At 39.6% G+C, this 15,325-nt stretch overlaps 1 protein-coding gene and 1 long non-coding RNA gene across 19 annotated transcripts in view; one reads left to right on the top strand and one right to left on the bottom strand.

The window, feature by feature from the left end:
* PAPPA (pappalysin 1) overlaps positions 1-2,682 on the bottom strand; it is a 481,990-nt gene extending 479,308 nt beyond the window's left edge. For 3 of the 6 annotated variants that reach the window (XM_072960003.1, XM_072960000.1, XM_072960005.1), the window contains exon 1: positions 2,298-2,682. The gene's annotated coding sequence lies outside the window, so the exon portion shown is untranslated. Of the gene's footprint in view, positions 1-491; positions 798-2,297 lie in introns of those variants that run through there. The other 3 variants (XM_072960002.1, XM_072959999.1, XM_072960004.1) reach the window with 1 other exon arrangement.
* The window catches only part of LOC140696136 (uncharacterized), a 330,303-nt gene continuing 315,763 nt past the window's right edge, over positions 786-15,325 (top strand). For 2 of the 13 annotated variants that reach the window (XR_012072203.1, XR_012072205.1), the window contains exons 1-3: positions 2,481-2,966; positions 3,147-3,379; positions 9,791-9,886. This is a non-coding gene — a long non-coding RNA (uncharacterized lncRNA). Of the gene's footprint in view, positions 949-2,477; positions 2,967-3,146; positions 3,380-9,790; positions 9,887-15,325 lie in introns of those variants that run through there. The other 11 variants (XR_012072214.1, XR_012072211.1, XR_012072213.1 and 8 more) reach the window with 10 other exon arrangements.

Raw genomic sequence — 15,325 nt, 5'->3', positions numbered from 1 at the left:
TCAGAGGTGAACTGAACACAAGCTCTGTCTTCGAGGATTGGAATAATAATAGCTGAAATGTACTGGGTATTTATCATATGCTGAGCAGCATTCTAAGACCATCACACACACTCACACACACACGCGCGTGTATGTGTATATGTCCATTTAACGTTTTAACTACGCTACAAAGGTGATGCACATACTGAGCATTCAATGCATATTTTCAGAATTGAATAACATTGTAGTGTTTCAATTAAACTTTTTGAGATAATTGTAGAGTCACATGCACTTGTGAGAAATAATGCAGAATGATCCCATGTACCACTTACCTAGTCTCCCTCAACGACAGTATTTTGCAATATTACAACCAGGAATCTGACATGGATACAATCCACCTACATTATTCAGATTGCCAAAGGCTTATATGTATTTGTTTTGTCACCAGCAGAGCCCGTTCACAATTCCCAGGGAAAGAAAAATAGAATTCGGGTAATAAAATTAAGTCTAACCTTTTCTTTTCCTTTTCTTATGTGCTTTGTCTAGTTTCACTTGCTCATAGGATACTGTGTGTAGAGACCTCCACTTCAGACCAGAGTATCAAGTGAAGAGCGGAGGGGCCTCACACTGCAGCTGGTCCCTGGCAGAAGGGCTGCTCAGCACGCCGCAACTGAAAATGGCGGCGGCGAGCTGTGTGTAGAGAGGCTGCGTAGCACCGTGGAGCTCCGCTGGTCCCGCGAGAACCCCGCTGGTCCCGCGAGAACTCCGCCCCCTCTCTGCTGATTCCTTAAAAGCAGCCTCGACGGCACCCTGTCAGGGAGAACATGGACTCTGGAGCTGGAACTTGGGCCTCTCCATTTTTCCATTAAGGACTCAAGCTGACCTTTGCTTCTGAACCCAACTGGGTCTCATTCTATTGGCTCGAGCAACACCAGACAGGAGGACCGTTGCTGGGGCTAGCTGGAAAGGGTCAGTAACAATTCGTGTGTGTGTTTAGTTGTGTGCACTTTTATACATTTGTAAGTTTGCGTCTCTACCCCCACAAACAGCAGTTTAATCATCACGTGTCCCTTACACTGTCCTTTTTTATTTCTGTAAATATTTGTATTTCCTCAACTTTCTTACACAGAAGATAACATACTACTCTATGTACAATATTACATGGTCTTTTAATGAACACATCTGCCTCCCTCCCTGTACCACCATCTTCAGCCCTAATCCCTGGAAACCGGTAATCAGTTCATCTCTTTAATTTCACCATTCGGGAATATTATATAAATGGAATCATTTATTATATATATCATTAATATAGCCTTTTAGGATTTGCTTTTGTTGGTGGTGGAAGTGGGTTTTGTTTGTTGGTTTGTTTTTTCACTTCGAGATTCATCTGAGTTGTATCAACAGTTAAGCTTTTTTTTGTTGTTGAGTCATATCCCATGGTATGGGTGTACCACAGCTCTTATAAATATCTGTGTACAATTTTTTTTTAACGTGCACATAAGTTTTCATTATCAGGGATAAATGCCCAAAGGTACAATGGCTGGGTCATATGGTAGTTGCATGTTTAGTTTAATAAGAAACTGTTTTCCAGAGTGTCTGTGTCATTTCAAATTTTCACCAGCAAATGTCTGAGTGATGAGCTTCTCCACATCCTCACCAGCATATAATATTTATTATACTGGTTTTCATAATGTAACTGAGACACAGGACAGTCAAGTAACCCCAATTATTCATTCAGTAAATATTTGTTGAGCCAAATACCACTCTATGTTCTAAGGACACAGCAGCAAATAAAACAAGAATCTGTCTTTGTGGAACAGATATTCCAGTGAGAAACATAGGCAATGTATAAAAGAAAGGCAAATAGTAAAAACCACAGAATGTTACACGGTGACCAGCTCTAAGGACAGTGATCGAGCAGGGAAAGGGGAATGGGGCATTCTAGGCTAGCGTTTAAATTTTAAAAAGCATTGGCTGTTAAGGTGAGTTTTTAGTAAAGACGAGATGAAGGAAGGGAGCCAGCCTTCTGGACATCTGCAGGAAGCACATTAGAGGCAGGGGGAACAGCAAGTTCAGTAGCCCGTTTATCCATGAGGGACGCACTCCAAGACCCCCCAGTGGATGCCTGAAACTGAGAATAGTAACCAACCCTAATTATACTCTTTCTCCTATACACACGCCTGCCTATGATAAAGTTTAACTTATCAGTTAGGCACAATAAGAGATTAACAATAACAAAATAAAACAATTATAACAATACATGTGATAAAAGTTATGTGAAGGTGGTCTCAGCCTCAAAGTATCTATCTTGTACTCACCCTTCTCGTGATGACAAGAGATGATGTAATGCCTTCGCGATGAGATGAAGTGAGGCGAAGGAGGCATTGTGATGTAGCTTCAGGCCATTGTTGACCTTCTGACATCGCGTCAGAATAGCAGGATAACCTGCTTCGGGTGATTTTTTTCCTTCACAATTTCACAGATAGGCGATTTTCTCGAACTGTAGTAGATCTTAGGAAACTCAGGATTCGATTTTTTCCCTTCCTTTATTATGCCGAGAACTTTCATCTTTTCACCTAATGTAATCACTTCATGGCTTTTCTTTGGCATTTTCGAATTGCCAGGATCTCTCCTTTTGTGCTTCGGGCCGTTATTAAGTAAAATAAGGGTTACTTGAACGCAAGCACTGTGATACCGCGATACTCGATCTGATAACCGCGACCGCTGCTAAGTAACTAAGGGGCGTTGAACGGAGGTTGAACAAAGAGAGGCGTCGCGTCGGTAGAACATCGCGAGATTTCTGTTCGCCATCTTGCCACCAGTCCGGACGGATGTGTTTTAAAACTTAGGAATCATTTATTTCTGGAATTTTTCACGTAATATTTTCAGACCACGGTTGACGGAGGTTACCTAAAACCTAGGGAAGTGAAACTGTGGATAAGGGGGAGCTACGTACGGTACATAGCCTTGGTGCCGGAGCCGCTTTGGTGAGTCTGAGGGACCTGCAACGGTCTCCGGAGGCTGGACTGAGGTGACAGAGTATGGGAGGAACAGGTGGAAAAATCATGTAGGGTTTGGGGAATGGCTTTAGATTTTACTCTGAATGAGACCGAGTCACCAGTGGGTTTTGAGCACAGGAATGATGTCATATGACTGCGTTTTCACAGGATCATGGTGCCCTCTTTACCCAAGATTCTATAGCTAAGAAGCAGAAGAGCCTGAAACACCTCAGGTTTTAGTAGAGGAGAGACACACAGCATTTTATAACAAGACCACGTGGGGAGGGGCACTGTGGAGATTTTATGAATAAGCTGAAGGAGAAACAAGGAAAGGACCATCTCCACCTGGGACGAGAGGATGAGTCCCTTTGCCTCCCATGTGCCTGTACGTGGACTTCCAGGTGAGGTCCAAAAGCAGCCAGCGATCATCACTGCTCTTCTCTCTCCTCCATCCTTTTCCTCCCTCCCACTTCTCTCTGCCTCTCCTCTCTCCTCTTCTCCCTTTCCTCCAGATCTTTTCTTCGAGGGAACAAGGTTCAGGGCAATCTGTGCATCTAGACTCTAAAGGAGTGTCTCTCTTTCTCTTCTCCTGCTGACCTTATTAAAATGTTAACGTGTATGAACCACTAGCTTCTCTCACTGCCAGCACTAATCTCAGAAGACACCTCCTCTTAAAGCTTCATTCACTACAATTTTTTTTCTTTTCTAACCTCCTCAGAGACTACTGGACTGTGAAGCAAATCCATTAATAATGCCCAGCTCACCTACCTCTCTAGGGCGTAATGATGATAAACAGGGTGTCATGTGTGAAAATGTTGCTAGACAGTTACATGTAAAGTGATAGTTGATCACTGGTCTCATAATAATTTATTCTGCAGTAACTTCAAACTCATAGAAGAGTTGCAGGAACAAGATAAACACCGTCTGTATCCTTCTCACATGGTTATTGGTTTGCTAGCGATGCTGTTAACAAAGCGCCGCAGACTGGGTGGCTTACACGGGAGGAATGTTGCCTCACAGTTCTGGAGACACAAATCTAAAATCTGAAATCAAGCTGTTGGCAGGATATATTCCTTCTGAGGGTGTGTGAGAAAAGGATCTGTTCCAGGTCTCTATCCTTAGCTTCTAGATGGCAGTCTTCTCCTTGTGTCTCTTCACATTTGTTCCTTCTCTATGTGTCTCTGTGTCCACATCTCCTCTTATAAGAGCATCAGTCATATTTTAGGAGGGCCTACCCTAACGACCTCCCTTTAACTTGATTACCTCTCTAATGACCTTGTCTCCACATAAGGTCACATCCTGAGATACTGGGGGATAGGACTTCAGCATGTGAATTAGGGAAGGGGGAACATAATTCAAATCATGAATTCTCCACCTTTATTCTGTGCTTTCTTCTCTCCCCACACCCGTGGGTCATTAGTCTTTTTCTGAACAAGTTAAGGGCAATAGCAGATATGATTGCTCCCTACCCATGACTCCTTAATCCTCCAGTGTGTATTTCCCCCAGGCACTCTATTGCATCACCACCAAATAACCGTACAAACCAGAAAATCAACCTTGACACAACACTATCGTCCAGTCTACATACTCCATGCAGATTTTACCAACTGTATCAATAATGTCTGGTTTGCCCCTCTGGCTGAGGAACCTATTTAAGAATATGTTGTTTTTAATGGATAGATCTCATCACTCTTCTTTAGTCTGAACAGTTGCTTGGCTTTCTCTGTCCTTTCTCTTAACAGCTTTAAGGGCACAATGCATTCATTTTGTAGGACAAACTTTAAATGGATTCTCCCTGCTATTTCCTTATGGCCTCACACAGGCCTGCCTTCTTGGTAGAAACACCCCAGAAATTACACTGTTTTCTTCTCAGTGACTCACATAAGGAGACAGATAACGTTGACTGGTTCCACCAATGGTCATGACAACCTTGATCACCTGGTCGTGGTGCTAATTGCCAGATTTCCCTACAGTGAGGTCATGGTTTTCCCTTTGTCATTGATTAGTACTTGGCAGGTAGATATTCAGAAATTAGCCTGACATTTTGTTTTTTTCCCCAGGACCCCACCCACTGCCTTAGGATCCATTGATAACTTCTGCCTAAATCAACCCTGACTGTGATGATTGCCAAGTGGTGATTTTTCTGTTTCTATTCCTTCTGCATTTATTGGTTGGCATCTTATACTAGGAAGAAATACCCCCTCACCCTGTTTCTTTATATTTTCATTTGTATCAAGTGTGGATTCATTAATTCCAATTAATTCAGTGGGTTGTTATACATAACCATCATTGTTTATCTTGATGTTTAAATGGTCCCCTCTTTGGTCACTGGGAGCACCTTCTAACTGACTCCTGTGTCTTTTTGACATGCTTCACATTTTTTGAGCTTTTCCTTACTTTATGGCAAAACAAGATAACCCACACTATCTGTTTCCCTTTCTTAGCCTTGGAGACAACCATTTCTCCAAGGCATCATTCCTTCTAATGGAGGAAGATATTTAAAAGCCAATATCATCTGAGTATTCACTATGGTCATCACTACTGTTCTGTCATTGCTCTAGGAACTCTCAGTGGACAGAGGTAGGAAAATATATATGTATGTATGCATGTACATGTGTGTATGCATGTATATACATGCAAATATATGTATACAGATAACATATACACATATATGCTTAAATATGTATATGTACATACATATACAAGTTCATACAGTCTCTCTGGCTGTTTTGAAACATCCACAAGTTTGCTGTCACTCCTTCCATCAAAGGGTAAGTTTATGTCCCCTCCACTTGAATCTGGGCTACCTTGTGACTCATGTGTCACTGGATGATCCCAGTAGAAATGATGCTGCATAACTCCTGAGGCCAGGTTGGAAAAGGCTGTGTATCGTCTCCCTTGTTCACCACAATACTTCCCCAGAAGCCTTGGGCTAGTGTGTAAGGAGTTCAGCCACCCTGGGGATTCCAGGTGATTTCAGCCCTAGACATCATGGAGCAGGATCACCCTGTGCCCTCTTGTGCTTGCCTGGGTTCCTGACCCACAGGCTTTGCAAACAGAAAAAGTGATTGTTAGATGCAACCGAATTTCAGGAAGATTTGTCATAGAGCAATTAATAACTAGAACAACTTCCAAATCTAATACCTCAGGGTTCTTTCTAGATTTCTCCCTTTTTATGTTTCTAAATTGTTTTTCCAACATTGAGAAAACTGGCTGTCATTATTCTCAAAATATTTACTCATTTGCTCAATCATGTGACTTATTTGCTTAATGTAAGCAATCTCCCAGCCACACGGGTTTCGCCTTCAGCCCACCCACATCCATTCTCTCAGCCCCTAGGCGTGACTCTGCCTCCTTGCACTCCCCTCGCTGCATGCACACATCAGCACTGCTGGACAGCCAGGTACACGATGCCCCTGTGCCTCCACCCCACCCCCACTCACCTTAGCTGCAGGGCATGCTTTTGCCTCTGTGAAGGAAAGGGAAGGGGGTGGGAAGAGGAAGGAAGGAATATTCTGTTGTTATTTTCATTTTATTATAGCTGTAAGAAATCTCATGGTCTAGATTTAGACAACAGTTGGCAAGTTACAGCTGTAAAGACATTGGTATAGTGTCCACTCTGCTCCAGTGTATGAAGGACACTTAATGATGAAACTTAATCACGTGTGAGTTTCACCATACATCCCTAGTGGTGTCCTCCTCTCTCTGACCTTTGGCTCCTTGCTTATGCAAGGGTCTGCTCTCCATTTTACTTGCATCCTGTCTTAATAGAGCTGCCTTTCATGGTCACTGTGGGTTTTCAGTTTGCTAGGCTACTTTCAAACTGAGGGCAGAGGAGGCTGGCGAGGAGAGTGCAGGACACTGTTCTTGGGCCACCCTCAGAAGTACCTGGACGAGACTCCAGGAGGGACTGGGGATTGCACAACAGTGGGTGGGAGTGAGAGCCAGAGGAATTCTTTTTATTACGCACGAAATGACCCTGTTTTTACAACCTCAAGAGCAGCTCGTGTAATACATACGCACTTTGAAAAAGAGAGTGTTGTTTATCAATGTAGAGTCTTTCTTTTCAGTGTAACAGAACTGAAGTAAGAATCCTGGTTTGCATTTATTAGCTCTTATAGTCTTAGTCAAATCATTTCCTTCCTTAGTCTCAGGTTCTTTTTTGACACAATGAGGATACTAATTCTTACCTTACAAATTAGTACCTAGAAAATCGCAGAAGTGTTCTTACACTTTCCAGTGAGTTTCTTTACAAAGAAAGGGTCTCATTAAACCTTTTTTTTTTTTTTGTCGTCATTTGACCCCTGTAAGCTCTATGCTGTGTGGACTCTTAGTTTGTGTTCATGTGCGTTTCCCACTAAATGCTAAGTCTAGATATATAGGCTTTATCCCTGACCCTAGATTAAAGTCAAGTTCTCAGAGTTCTCAGTGTTTGTCTTTGGATAAGACCCTTCCTTACTGAGGCCCTGAGCTTCCCACATTTATATTGAGACTATCTTAGATTCCTAAGTCTGAATTCCTCTTAAAAATATCTGATAAAATTTTTAAAAATACAGATTCCCTTGGTGTCATCTAGACTTCATGACTCAGAATATGCAGAGTTGGGTCCTGCTTGCTTGTTTTGTTCAAAAGCTTTGATGTGATTTATGATGTAGCCAGCCAGCTAATCCCAGCTTGATGACCCAGAGAATCATCTTAGAGAGACAATGCAACGTGGTAACTGAGGATTCTATTCTAGGGACAGATGGGCATAGGTTCAAATATCAGCTCCCCCACCATATACTTAGCTAGCTGACCTTGGACAAGTCATTTAAACATCTTCCAGCCTTCCTGGTAAAATAGAGACACTAACACTATGATTCATGTGAAATCTCGTGGGCATCTAAGAAACCTCCAACAAACAGACAGACATGCACACTTGCAATTGATCAAATTGCTTCCAACCCTCAAACTGGCCTGTGGAAGTCCAAGTCCTGCCCAGGGTTTATAGGAATCCCTGGAAGACACTTAGTTTCCCTTGGGATATGATTTTCTACCTACATCTTCCCCTCACTGCATTGGTTTAGGCATCACTTTCTCCTTCAGTTTACGTAACAGTAACAACACAGTCCCTCACATCAGCATGCATAAGTTTGGTAGACCTTACTGAAGCATTTTAGGGGGGGCCTCCCTGGAAGGCTGTGCACAGACCTCTGTCATGAGGCTCCCTGCTTCTCTGTCTCTCTTTTCTGTTCCCACTCATCCTTTTCTTCCTGCAATGCCTAAAAGCAGGGCTTTGGCCACTTTTCTCAGGTTTTAATACCAAACATGCGTATCCAAAGCCACTGAGTTTTCAGAAGAACAAAGCTCTTTCTAACTGACAGGCTTCTCCCCCCTTTGAACATAGCTGCGGTCTGGGGATAGCAAGCAGACACTCTTGGCTTGCTGTCTGTCTTTGTTTTTGTTCTTGTTCCACATGTAAAGTACTTAGCACAGTTCTGGCATTTGTGGTTCTCTGATCATGTGTGACACAGCTACACAGATGCAGCCCAGACACTCTTGCCTTCTGGGGATGTTAGTCCCTCTATACCACACGAGCAAGTCACATTTCTTCTTATTGGAAACCAGCTGATATCGACCACTTTCCTCAGATCCACTTGAGCGTATAAATACAAGCATAGTTGGAGAATGATATCCGGGTACCAGGGGTTCAAAAATCTAAAATTGACTCTAAAGTGATAATCATTGCTAACATTAATTGACTGCCAATCAGGTACTTCCTGTATAATTTCTTTCATCCTTTCAAGTATCTCTGCTTCCTACACCCCCCACCCCGCTCCCCACCCCATACAAGGAAACAGGCTCAGGGATGTCTCAGTCAGCGTTTGAATTCAGAGCATGTCACTACAAAACCTTGGTTTGTCCCACTCATTAAAATAGAGGTCTGATCTTTGTTATATTGCAAAGATGTTAATGGATCTAAAAGAGAAGTCATTCATGCACACAGATACCTAATAATAAAGTAGTTGTAATTTAATGACAATAGTTTCTTTGTTCTTTGATAGTGAAGCTAAATTGAACTTTATCTGTAACTTCATAGAGCGTGTCCTTGTCAAAAACATAGGCAATTCAAAAAAGGAATTAAAAGATGATTCAATGTTTCCCTGTACATTGGTGACTTAACTATATAATAGGACTGATTATCTCTGTCTGTTTATCAGAAAAATGGCAGGAAAATGTTACCTTGGGCAAAATGTAGTTGGTTCGTATATTTGAGGACTTGTGACTCAAGGATATAAACGTAAATATTTGTGGCAATTCTTAATATAAAGTCATGAAGACTAGCATTGTGTTTAAATTTCTCGCTTGTAAATGCAGCTTGGAAAAATAACACGTAAAGAGACAAATAGAATGAATCCAATACATAGAAAATATATGTCAGAAAGATTTCAGTCACAGATACAACTGACATTTATATGTTACTTTACAGTTTACAAAATACTCATTTGTTAACTAATTCCCTCTCTATAACACGAGGAAAGTCTTATTATCATCATATAATGGATGAAATGGATGAGAGAACTTAGGCTCAGAGAACTGAGCAGCATTGCTCAAAATGACAGTCAGTAAAGGACAAAACCAGAAATTACCCTAGTCTCTGTCATTAAATTTTATACTCTTGCCATTATGTCATTTTAGAGGGAAGGGGGGGGAAATAAACAAATGTAAGTTTTGGGTATAAACCTATACAATTTTTAGTAGGCCAAACCTCAGGTTAATCAATAGGAAAAAAAAAGATACTTCAGTCATTCATTTAATTACTATTTATTTAGTTCTCACAATGTGCCAGGCAAATGGCAGGTGCATCCAGGAATGCACAAGACACAAGATCCCCAGCTGCATGGAGCTTGCAGACAAAGAAGGAATGAGTAAGTATCGGGTCTGCCCAGTGTTAGACCCATTAGAAAGAGTAGACAGTTAATGTTTAGATCTATTTTGATACAAGTTTGCCACCATTTTTATCAGCAAACCCCAGGATGAGAGACAGGTATAATCCCAAGGCATCCTGTGTAAGAGTCTGTAGCACTAGAACAGACATCCGTGAAATGTGTCGTCCAGCTTCCCTTCTCCCAGCTTGTGGTCCCTAGGGTCTTACGTCTGACAATGCACCTTTTGTTCAAACACACCAAACGTTGATTTACCCATGGTTTACCAGAGACTTGTGTAATGCAAACACCGGACACTTTACTATTTTGTTTATTTATTTTTTAATCAGAGGAAAAGAAGCTCATTGAAAACTCTGTAGCCAATAGTCTGTAGATGCTTGGGGGAATCCATTTCCCCATTTCTAAAAACCTCAACATTTCACACAGATGAGGTTTTTTATTTTCAAAATTTTTAAATTGAAGTATAGCTGATATACAATAACATTATATTAGTTTCAGATGTATAGCATAATGACTCAGCATTTTTACAGATTATACTCCATTGAAACTTATTACAAGATAATGGCTGTAATTCTCTGTGCTATACAATATGTCCTTCTTGCTTATCTATTTTACATCTAGTAGTTTGTATCTCTTAATCTTGGACCCCTAACTTGCCCCTTCCTCCTTCTCTCTCCCTGCTGGTGACCACTAGTTTGTTTTCTGTACCTGTGGATCTGTTTCGGTTTTGTTATATACATTTGTTTGTATTAATTTTCAGATTTCACATGTAAGTGATACTATACAGTATTTGGCTTATTTCACTAAGCATAATATTCTCTAGGTCCATCCACATTGCTGCAAATGGCAGAATTCCATTATTTTTTGTGGCTGAATAATATCATAACACACACACACACACATACATACATACATATATATGTATATACACCACATCTTCTTTATCCATTCTTCTGGTCACAGACGCTTGGGTTGCTTCTGTATCTTGACAATTGTAAATCATACTGCTGTGAACATTGGGGTGCATATATCTTTTCAAATTGGTGTTTTCAATTTTTCCAGATATATACTTGGGAGTAAAATTGCTGCATCATAGAGTAGTTCTATTTTTAGATTTTTGAGGAAACTCCATACTGTTTTCCATAGTGGCTTCACCAATTTACCAAGTTTTTCTTCTAGTATTTTCTTTTAGTAAATGATTATATATTAAAACACCCTTTAGGTATATGATACATATAAAATAATATATGATAATATAACCAACACTTTTATTCAAGGACAAGAACATGAACTTTGATTTGCATCTACCTGTGTATTCCTCCCCATCTAACTCACTGTGTCATTATTTGTATGGAAATACTTTTAAAAAGCCAAACATTATCTGACTTTTAGCAAAAAGTAGTAATCCTTTGCACCTTTTCATCACCAAGTGTTACTTCCCTGAGGCTCACAATTTCAACACCTTCAAAATATTTCTTTGGGTATTTGCTTCCATTTTTCTAAATTATGCAGGATATATTTTTTGTCTTAATCTTAGACTTTATCCATTGACTTAACTATGATAAAGATCTGGCTACTGTCTTACAGTGTGCTCCCTGGCACCCTCGTCCCAACACAGATGCACACACATTTTCTTTTCCTTCACTTTTCAAGATTGTTCTATCACACTTTTAATTAAATAAACAATTTAGTGTTTATATTATTAGACCATAAATATTTTCAGAGCTGAGCCATGAAATCTAGCATAATTATTTCCTTTCTTTGTATAAATTTTCTTCCCCTTGGGTTAAAAATTGCCTTACTAATCCATTTCATTTGTTCAGGATTTTTTTTTGTGCCTTCAAATATCTACCAGAACAGTAAAACTTTTATTATTTTTGTTAAAAAGTCTATGTATCAATCATGTATGTATGTGCATGTATGTATATGCGTTATCTGTCTGTTTGTCTATTTCTCCTCCTTAGAGATCTCCCAAATGGAGCCCAACATCCTAACATTAACTGCCTTCTAGGTTTTTCAGACAGATCTCACCTTAGACGTCCTCTTTATCATCATACCAGCAGTTCCTTTTGCCTTATCTTCTGTATAGAACTACTATTTTCTGAATCCCAACTTTTTCTTGTTTAATTTTGGCTCCTTCTGTTATTGGGATACATGAGTTTTCTGTGCAGAGGTAATTTTTCAGCCCTTGCATATTTCAAACTGTCCTTATTTTACTTTTACATTTGAGTGAGAGTCTAGATAACTAGATGTTAGAAATTCTTCACAATTTTAAAGACTTTGACCTGTTGTTGTCTAGTGTCTGGTGTTGTGCTAAGAACAATTTTAAAGACCTTGCTCCATTTTCTTCTAGTGTCTGGTGTTGTGATAACATTTGGATCCCCAATACTTTGTATATAAACTTGTTTTCTTCTACTCTCTGAAAATTCTTGTGATCTTCCCCAAATCCTCAGTGTTTATAATTTCCGCCATGTTGTACCTTGATTGATATTTGTATAATGATTTCAAATACCCATGTACACACTTGTTTCTTACCTGCCACTATTTCTGGAACCTCTATTAGTTATTTCTTGGACTTTATGTTGATCCTCTAATATAATATTTTTCTTTCCCATTTTCCATATATTTATCTCTTCTCTACTTTCTGGGATGTTTTCTCAACATTGTTTTTCAATTCAATTTGAAAATATTTTCAAGGGGCAATCATAATTTTAATTTCTAGTAACATTTTTTGTTCTGAGAGCATTTCTTTTTATAGCATCATGTTCTTATTTTGTGGATGTAGTAATTTCTTTTACAATTATTAAGCCCTTGATTATAGTTTTACACTTTAAGTTTTGTCTTTTATTTAAATTCTGTCCTCTAATGCCTGGGAACATTTGACTGTTTATATTTAAGAATGAAGACTAAAAATCTGGTGCAAGGGTGGAGTTTGTTGATAATGAGTTGCCCTCTTTGTATGATGATCTAATCATGACCCAGTTGTTTCAGTGGGCCAGTCAGTATCCCCAGAGAGGAACCACCCTGCTCAATCTCTTATCCACACTTAGTTAACCAAAGAGAGTATGGAGGGTGTGGTCAACATTGAGAATATTCACTTAATTCTCTTATGTTCAAAGTGGCATCTCAAGGCTACCCTCTCCTTTACTGGCCTCCTCACTTTAAAGCATCCCTAGAATTATTCTCACATAACAAAATGACCCCTGCTAGGGTCATGAAGGAGCAGTTGCCTGGCTGCACAGGGCGTGGAAGAGCATCTGGGGCTGTAACTCCTTGTATAGATTCTTGATCAGTCTGGGCTTTTCACTCTATACCTTTCAAGCTACCTAGATCCTTCAATTTTTGAGCTTTTCCAGGGTTCTATGATGTAAATCAGCTTTTTTTAAAAAAAAAATTAAGATCCCTTTCAAAAAGCATTTAGGTTTAAGATTTGGTCAGTTACTCCTTCCTCATCTACTTTTCATCTCCAAAAATTTGTTGATGTGTCTTTTCCAGGTCATCTTCTTTCTGGTTAATTTCACTATTATCATTTTCATGATGATTCAGAAAGAAACACAGAAAAAACACATATGCTAGATTAGCATTTCCACTGAAATTCTTCTGTTCTGTATTCATAGAATATGAATTTGTATGAGGCGAATTATATAAATACAGGTGATTTGAATATTTTGATTATCAACAAAGATAATATAAATGTATTATTTCCAGAATTGCAGAATACAGTAAAAATCCTGGAACTCACTTCTTTGCTATCATTTCTTATGAGAACTACTCTATATAGGCATTTTTAGTTCTCATGTACTTTTTCAAAAACACATAACTCAAGCATATTGATTTTACAAAAATACTTGTGAATGTTATGCTAATAGAAGCTCAGGAATATATGAAAATACATGTAAAGGAGACCTCAGGACCTGGAGGAGGAGAGGCCTTCCTGAGGAAATGACATTCAGTTAAGATATGGAGGAAGTTAAGGATTGGTCAGGATAACTGGGTTGAGTGTTATGTGTACGTGTGTGTGTGTACTGAAGGTGTAATGTAGAGAGGATTGAAACCTAAGGCTGAGATCCTTTGAGTAACTTTGAGATGTCAAATATCGTTGGAGAGCAAAGAGAAAGCACTGGAGCAACTTTAAAAAGAAGACTGAAAAGGTCAGATTTTAATTTTAGAAATATATCTCTAGCTCTAGAATGCAGAATGAACTAAACAAGGGTAAGAGTGGTGGTTGGCAGTTCAGATAGAAGGCTGCTGTTGATATCCAAGGAGAAAGGATTAGGTCGTATTATGCTTATGGTGTGTTGGAAAGAAATAGATTACGTAGTATTAGGTAGATGGATCAGACGGACTTGTTGATGAATTAGAGTTAAGATAAGACAGAGAGAAAAGTTGAGGATTACTGTTCATTCATTCATTCATTCATTCATTTGGCTTAGAAGCCCGAGTGCAATTTACTTCCAAAAGGGGACGTGTGTGGTAAAACATACTGAGATAAGAGATTATCAATAATTTCAATTTAGACATTCCTGCAGGTCATTCAGGTTGAAACTTCATGTAAGAAATTAGATGTGCTTTGGAGCCAGGAGTTCTTCTAGCCTGAAGGTATATCTGGAATAATCAGCATAACAGGGTGAAATTGGATCCCCAAGAGTAGGTGAGATCACTCAAGAAGAGCATGACTGTTGAGAAGGAATATGAGCCTAGAATTCATCTCTGAGGAAAACCAGCATTTAGAGGACAGCTAGAGGAAGAGAAGCCTCTGGGGGAGTTTGAGACAAAATCATCAGAGAAGTGAAAAAAATACCAAATCAAGTAAGTGGTCAATGAAGGAAAAGGAATAGCGTGTTTCAAGAAAAAAGAGGTGTTTGATTAAGAACTAAACGGTGCCCAGAGATTCAGCAACAAAGGAGTCACTGATCTTATTGAAAGCATTTCAGGGGAGAGCTGGGAGGCACCTAATTGGTGAGATTTGAACAGTGACTGAGAAGTGGAGATAGGTAGACAGTGCAGACAAGATTTTCAAGCAGCTTGGCTAAGGAGAGGGAAGACAGAACTGGAAGATAAAACAGGAGGAAAGAGGGAGGAGAAAGAGTTGTTCTAGACTGTTTACAGGGAGAGAATTGAACGTGTTAAAAATGTCTGGAAAATCCAGTGGGGAGAAAGAGGTAGAGAATGAGACAGGGATATACATAAAGGAAGGAATTTGAAAACTCAAGAAAGGATTGGGGTATGTAGTATGCAGCACAGAAGTAGAGTCTTTTCTTTTTTCTTTCAAGATGAGCAGAAGAAAATTGGGTACACTTGAAGTTAAATGTACAGGTCAGGTTGTGAACAGTTGAGGACATTTATTTCTAATGTTTTTATATACTTGGTGAAAAGGAAGTGAAATAATCTTCTGCAAGTGGAGTGGCAGAGAGAATGTAG

The sequence above is a fragment of the Vicugna pacos genome, chromosome 4, assembly GCF_048564905.1.
Source record: "Vicugna pacos chromosome 4, VicPac4, whole genome shotgun sequence".
NCBI classification, from domain to species: Eukaryota; Metazoa; Chordata; class Mammalia; order Artiodactyla; family Camelidae; genus Vicugna; species Vicugna pacos.
Note: the sequence above shows the minus strand (reverse complement) of the source record. Positions and strands in the feature narration are given on the sequence as shown.